Raw genomic sequence first — 8,559 nt, forward strand, 5'->3', positions numbered from 1 at the left:
ATGTTATTTCTTTTCTGCAATGATCTACAACCCCTTCAGTGTACACTGAGCTACATTCACACCAGGGAACATGTACTGCAATCAGTCTTGCACTGGTGGCTGCTGAACACCAGTAGACTTAACGGGTTAAGTGCCTTGCACCAGGGCAATTCAGTGGTAGTTGCCGAGGGGCAGGAGAGTGGTGGCCATTTACGTTCCCAGCCCAGATTCCTCCAGCTGGCCAGGGATCCAACTTGGAGACTGTCCATTCATAAGCTGTAACTGGTCCGCTACCCATGTCTGTCCAGACATGTACGTACCGAAGAGACAGAGTTTTGTTATTCGCAGAGAGATTTAGTTGCATATGTCATTTTACTACCATTAAAAAATACAAAATAAAAATGTGTATGGGCACGTGTCCAAAGCACTGACATGATTATTTGACCTACTTTAAACCCCACCAGCAGAGAAGAACAGAGCAGAGATGACAGATGTTTTCATAAAGGTCACTGGCTTCTGTTGCAACTTACTTCACTTGATTGTTTCCTCACAGTAGGACTCACACATTTCATTCTTTACAATGATCTGGATTCCTCTGTGGTTTATGGCCTGTACTTGTTCTGCCCTCTACGATTGTTCACCTACAGAAGCTCTGCAAATAATAGCCTTGCCAGAAGTCAGTTTCAAGTAATTTTCAGGACACATTGTCAGATGACTGTTCTTATCAAAATACATCAGTATGAAGCACCTGCCTGACCTTAAGATTTGACGTATTCTATCTCCTATGCTTATCCTGGTGAAAGACATTTAAGTTCTCAAATTTGGTTTGCTTCCCCACTGTGACTAGATTAACGAGCTGCCCTTTTGCTTGCAGCATCGGCCATATTTCCTGCAGCTTAAGGTATCTTCATTAGATGTAGAAATATTGACCTTCAGTGCTTTTTATGAGAACATATAACAGAGAAAAGCAAGCATTTATCGACATAGCTCTGCAAACTATTCCCATCATTCATGTACATAGCTGGTATTATGTATTGCACTTTGAGTTCTTATGCGAATAATTTATTTTAGATCTGATTCCTATTTCTAAATTGGGGCAATTTACAACAATAGGGATACATTTTCAATCATTCTAGGGAATTTGTGACTGCATCAGCCACTCCATGTCATCTCTGTCTCCTAAAACCTCATTATCACCAAACAAGAAATGAAAAACACTTTACTCCAATAAAATGCAATGATTATGATTATATAAGGGCTTGTTGAGTCAGTAGTGCAAAAACATAATTGAAATGGAGACCGGCTTTATTTGATCCAAACTACATTATTATCCTGACAAACCAAGAAATCTGTAGGACATTGCATTAAACGATCACATTTTAATGAATGCTTGTCATCTAGTGCATATACGAAGCCATGAAATGTCTTTTAAATACACCATGTATTGCATTTTAAATTGCCTTAAACTCTTTTCAACAATTAACTGTGAAATAATTAACTGAATTTTTACAAGTAATTCGACAAGAGATGGCAATCATCGATCAGCAGGGGTTTCTGGTACTTTTAGAACCTTTCTGTAGGTTAGAAAGTCTGTTGGCTTGAAGTGCTTTACTACAGTATGTGCTGACTCAACAACTTGTTAATCAAGCCCACAGTTATGCACACACAGTCAGCTGCATGGAGCCCGTTGAGAAATACTCAGATCCCTCTTGAATATAGATATAATTAGATTGTTGCACAATATCTTGCTGGCTGAATTATGCACTCAGGCACACACTGTATGTTCACTAAACAGAATGTAGTGAGTGATGCTGCAGTGCATCAACACTGGAGTACTGAAATGAGGTTTGACATTCACAGATGCACACGTTTCTACCTACATCGTCGGTTGTAATGTAAATAGCTGAACATGTGAAATTCCCAATTTTTCACTTCATTAACATTTGTTAAATTATATATATATATATAAAACATGCATCAAAAAACATTCATTAAACATGCATTAAAACATGCATCAATGAATTACTGATTCAGAGGCAAAATGCCATGTTGAAATTGCCTCTGAACTTAAAAGTTTGAGGTGATTACATTGAAATATTGTATTTCATCCACTTTTCTGAGAGTTGTAGAGATTAATCAACATTTACGTGCAGCAGCACTTATTCTGCCCCTGATTTATGTGACCTTTCCCGCTCACTTAACTGCATATAGCAGCGCTCTGGGGTAACCGCTGTTGTACTGTATGGAGTGTGTGCTCATTTAATACAAACGCAATATATTATCCTGCAGGTCCCAAAACTGACTCAGAAAGAATATATTCCCATCAGGTTTGGAGGAAGAAAACATGTGCATATAAAATTGCTGCAGAAGAAAAAGAATCACAGATAGGCAATGTTGTAATGTGTGCACCACATGCTGGAAAAGTGGACAATGTTGAATATGAGAACAACCACAAACAAATGGCATCATTATCCTGGCAATTAGGCATGGCCATTGCATCAAAATGTTGCCTGTGTATCATAACCTTTCCATATTTCCATATTCTTTTAAGTAATATTGGAGAACATGAATCGTTTTGTCTGATTACTCTGGATCGAGTTGATAGAGGAGGGAGGGCGCTCGAAACAAGGACACCGCCATCTTTGTCTCGTTACCTCTGGGATTTCAATATTAAACATAAAGGATGGCAGATTATTATCCCTGTCACCTTGCCTTAAGCAATGCTATTCTGCTTTAACAGTGCGACCAAGTACCTGCTGTGTCACATTCTAGTGTGATTTCAGCTTCTCTGAAATGTTTATGAGGCGAGTGAATTAAGGGTCGAAACACATGAGGTGGTTTCGTCAGGCTCATAATTAGTCACAGTCTGAAATAGATAGTGTGACATGTGTTTAAATTAATACCACAATGAACATATATTTTTGGAGTTTAGAGATTTTTAAAATTTTAATCTATTGTTCATACACATAACCAAAAGTTTACATTGAAAAAGTCTTTGGGTCATTTACAGCTCATGTGTAATAAATATCGTGTCTCGAGGTATAATAGCTCTTTAAGTGTTTGTTCTTCATTATAGTTTGTAGATAACAATCTCTGAGCAACACAAAGCAACTCAGAACCTTGTTCTCTCCCGATTTAACATGTCTTGCTGCAACAGAAGCTTTTTGTCAAGAAGCTCACAAGTTCACATCACAACAACAAAGAACCCTTTCAGTACTGATGCAAAACCTATTTTTCTCTGATAAAATTATCATACCATTTAATAAAAAACACTTTTTTGACTTATTTTTAATTTAGGCTGAAGTCAGTAAAGAAAATACATTTATCAGCCGATAGTATGTTTGTAGTGTGATTAAAAACTACATAATCCAGTGCAGCATTATCAAGAATATTCTATATGAAATACAGAATAATATGTTTCTAACCAACCATAGCTCTGTAAATAGCTCTGGTTAGTGACAATAAAAGTAATGCTCAGAGGTCAATCTATTGAGAGTTAATAGAAAATATGAAGGAAGAAACAAATGTCACATGTGCACATTGAAGCTCACAACATTCACACAAAGCTCAGTTCTGCAGGATTCGATCAGTCTGTCCTAAAAATCTGCCAAAGAACAACATAGAATTTGTTTTAGGTTATTTTTAAAACAGCTTTATTTTCTCAGATTTGTATATTGCCAACACGGTACTTTTCCACCAGGAAAAGCTCATACTCTCTACTTATTTTCTGTAGCCCGTTTCCATGACAACATAATACAAATTCGGTTGCTGCCATCGCTCTGCTTTAAAACAGCGATTGACACGACATACCGGGGTTCATTCAACTCGTGTTCAGCATTCAACTCAATGTTTAAATTTAATACATTTCTTGATACTGAATACAGAATATTTATAGATACACAACAACAGTCCAAAATTCAGAGCTATAACTCTCCTTTTTTGTATTGTTTTGTGTTTGAGAACAGAAATTGAAAGCAGCTTAAAGTCTATAGCTGTTTTAAAAATGAAACTTGGGTTATCTTAAATCCCGCATTAGGTGGGGGAGATACAGTTAGAGGCTTGACTGCTGGGACCATAAATAGACAAAGACGTTTTTATATTCTAAACCACTTCAGCAAAAACTTGTTTTCACAAACTTTATTCAGCAAGCTGGCTGATGGATTTCATGCTAGTTTAAGGAAAGCTAGAGTCAGAGGCATCATATTACAAGTATCAAACTTTGTAGTGTCCTAAGAGAGCTATGTAAAAGCCTCAAAGCCGGCAAAACATAAATCATCACAGAAGCGCTCGATAGATCAGTGACTGAGCTCTGCACTCACATGAAAGTCCATGCTGGGAAAATCAGTCAAGTAAAAATGTCACTACCTGTCTATACTGGTGTGCTTTCTGGCTGCATCCTCAAAGTCTCCCCATAGCTTCATCCACGCACACACACGCACACACACACACACACACACACACACACACACACACACACACACACACACACACGCACACACACACACACACACACACACACACACACACACACACACACACACACACACACACACACACACACACACACAATACTGTACCCTAGTTTACTTGACATGGTCTCGCATCTCATAAGACCAACACATAATGCAGAGTACTGCATTACAGTAAGAAAAATAAAATCCTATATTTGAATCAAAATGGTAACATGATCAATGGCAGCACAGTAATTTGCTATGCATGTGAGAGGGAACATCGGCCCTTTGCTTCACTCTGTGGTTAACTCCTGTTATCTATTAGCTGCTCACTTTACAGTTAAATAACACTTCTATGAGATGTTTGTCCTTTTCAGGATTTGAATTAGACAAAATAATTAAGAATACATTCCCTACAATTGCTTATTAGTCATTTCTACCTCCAAGTCCATTATGCAACCTTTGCAGAACCACGTTTGTGCGCCTCAGCTCAAGCTAGTTTTTGTTTTGTTTTTGCATCAGCTTTAGTGTTCAGAAAAATACTTTCTTTATTGGGATTCGATGCAACAAAAGAAACATGCCAGCAGTCTCCCGTCACCCCAAACCACAAGCTCTGTGACTGACTTCACAGCAGCTCTAACCTGCGTTACTGTAGGGGCTGTTCTGTCCGCCTTTTGCATCGCACTCACACAAGCAAGCTCAGAGTTTTCAGCTGCCAAAATATGATAAAATATGTAGTCTATGTAGTCATCCATGACAGCCTCCCCTTCACTATCATGGGATACACGTTTTTGCTGTTGGCTGTAACATTGTTTATTCATCTTTACTGAGTGCCATTTCTTGCAGTAAGTGATGCTCTGAGGAGATCATTTATTCAGCTGTGAAGCAGTTCAGATATGCAACTTGCCATTGATCATCTTTTAAAGTGAAATTGGATAGTTGGGAGTTCTAAACGCAAGAACATATGCTTGTAGTTTTGTGGTACTGGCCGGAGGTGACCACTGAGATTCAGAAATAAATATCAAGGTGACAGTGCGGTAAAATAATCTGTCATGCTATACATCAGATTCTAAGCAATAACTCCAGGTGCATAGCTTTGTTTTTAATATACAATTTAAATTGCAGCATAATATGTCCTGAATCAAGTTTTGAGTTTCAAGAATTGGGGAAATGTCAAACTTTTTTGGGGATAAGTCTGTCACTTTTATAGCAGGATGGGAAAAACTTGATGGCAACTGGCAGTTAATTCTCATGGTTCGTATAAAAGATGAAATCTTTTCTTTCAAACAGACAGTGGCATTTACATCCTCAACATTTCACCCTGAGATCTTGTCAAACTGTAACTGAATATAGAAAATGTGGCTCATGATACTTGAATAACATTGGATTTCATGTTGAATGTGTCGTCTGGAAACTAAGTCTGTCAAGCAATCACACTTCTCCACACCTGAACGTGTTCATAAACGTCTCTGTTCAGTTGTAAAAAACTAAATGTCTCTGTAAGTATTTCACACATTTAATACCAACTATAAGAAATGATCTATGACACATTTATCCTGACCTGCACATCCAATATACCGATTCTAGTTCACATTCTCTTATGAATATTAATTCACGTAACCCATTAGCAGAGTGACGGTTTCTGAAAGCCTTGAGTTGATGAATAAATTTTTTTTCTCAGAGTAACCGATGAAATAGATTTTCTTTTCTGACTTTCTATTAGATGGGGAAAAAGAGTAATTGAAGCCAAGTTGTAGGCATAGTATCAGGGGAAAAGGATCAAGCACATCCTCCTGTTGACCTAGTTATCAGTCGACCTGGTCTCCCTCCAACTGAATCATTGCGTCTGTGCTGTGAATCAAACCAAACGCCACCACTGTCCATTACCCACAGGTGTCTTCGAGTCACTTCTGACTTTGCTCAGTTTGGCTGTAACTCCCTTGATATATTATGGGATGGTAATTGGATGGGGAGTAGCCATGACTCAGAGTGGCCGGAACATGAATCAAGTCGGACGGAGCATTTCTTTGTACCCAGTGACACCTACGACGTCATCGCTCTTGGAGACCATAAGTATGGTTTTTCGTTTTGATGGGTAACGACAGCGCTACAATTTTACTGTGACTCTATCATGGCGGCTGTTTTGATTTCCTGTGCCGTATCCTCACACTGCTGCTGGCTGAGGATAAACGACAGTGTGACAACATTGTGCTCAAAATGAGAGAGAGAGAGAGAGAGAGAGAGAGAGAGACAGAGAGAGAGAGAGAGAGAGAGAGAGTGAGAGAGTGAGAGAGAGACCAACTGATGTGATTTTGAGTGGTAGTCATTGTTTTGTTGCATTTGACTATAAAGACAGTGTGATGGTGTGATGGCCTTTTAATAGACAAGCCATTGCTGAGCACACAGAGGATGATGTGTTTTTGTTATTGTGGAAAATATGCGTTTTTGCTGTCTTGCTGAGAGGCAGATGAGACTGATACCACTCTCATACTGCATGGTGATGGCCAAGTAATATTCCGGACCATAATAACCCCCTTTTAAGAAAAACAAACAAGATATAATGCGTTAATTAGTGAGCTTTAGAGGTGCTGATGGGCTGGTTTTATTAGAGCCAGACTAGCCGTTTCCTTCTGTGTCGTTACGCTAAACAAAGCTAGCAGGCTGCTGGCAGAAGCTTTGTATGTTTAGTTTAGCTCCCGGTGAAGCCTGGACCCTCGTTAACAGCTCAAAACAACACACTGTATTTAGTTTTATAGCCTAGATATTCCATTTGTTCTTTCATAAGCTCATTGCTAATGAACATGATTTTAAATTAAATTCTCCCTTTAATGAATGATAAATCAAAAATATGTATTTGGATTTCTGTTATTACCATTATATCAGCATCACTATGTAGAATAACATATTTACATGTCCTTGTGTGTCAATATGTTTATTCGCAGCTCGAGTAACACATAAAACACACAATATTTCCTTATCTGGTGTCATTTTCGTATTTTGTCACCTTAACAATTGTATAAACCCAGTTTGTGGAATAGGGAAATCATTTTCTACATATTGAGGTCAGAGATTTATTTTAAAAGTTGTTGAATTTGCAATTATTATTTTTACCTATACAGCAGTGGTGTCTCTAGCACCCCAAACAATAAAGAAGGAAGGCCAGCGTCGACAAAATCACCACACAAGTAAAGACCTCAATATCCATGTTTGTATTTGAGAATACTAATGTGTATCAGAGTAAGAGCAAAGCAATAATTAATATGACCCCGTTACAATATTGACTGCTAATGGAGTTTGGGATCATATCTCGATGAGAGAGGCTTTGATTGGGTGGTACATTGCATTGTCCTTTGGTTATTCTACCATGTGCTCTACTGTCTCCATTATGCCTTTGTGAGACATGAGAGGCTGTTCGCCTTGGAGGTTCCCTTCGTCAGCACATGGCTCCTTAGATGTAATATCCTGTTTCTATAGTGTGCTGCAAGTTATTTGTTATATTTCCCCTGGCTGTTCATACAATATGTTGTTTGGATGATGGTGTGTTTATGCAGTAAAATAACTGTTTGCTAACCTTGAATAAATAGCAAAATATGTTATGTAATAAGAGGCTAATGCTTCAGGGATTATAGTAATGCATTGATATTTGTTTGAATAATCAGAATGAAGTTTCATTTTCTATTTGTCTTATCCCTGAGATTTCTGTTTTTGTCCTTTTTAGCGAGGACAGCAGGTCACCAGGATATGCCAAAGAGAAGTGATATACATCCTCTAAAAGCTGGGAACCTGAAATGAATTTGAGAAGCAGGTCAGCAGTGTGTATCAACTTGCTGTAGTCATAATTCAGAAATTAAAATGGATTTAATTTAAATGGATCAAAAGGGCTTTGAACATTATGATAGACGTAGATGACGGTCATTTCCATTCTCTACTGTCTCATAAATTGATAATTTGGGGGTTGATATGATTTGTTACACATATTTGGTGCAGAAGTCTTTACCATTTGAGACTTGATCAATATGATCAAAAATCCCTCCAGAATACCACATAAAGACACCAAGACTTTGAGGACCAGCAGAGGTAAAGTCATGCTGTGATTTTATATACAAACCTTTGACATCTGGAGATTTTT

This window comes from Taurulus bubalis (genome assembly GCF_910589615.1).
Source record: "Taurulus bubalis genome assembly, chromosome: 14".
Classification (NCBI taxonomy): Eukaryota; Metazoa; Chordata; class Actinopteri; order Perciformes; family Cottidae; genus Taurulus; species Taurulus bubalis.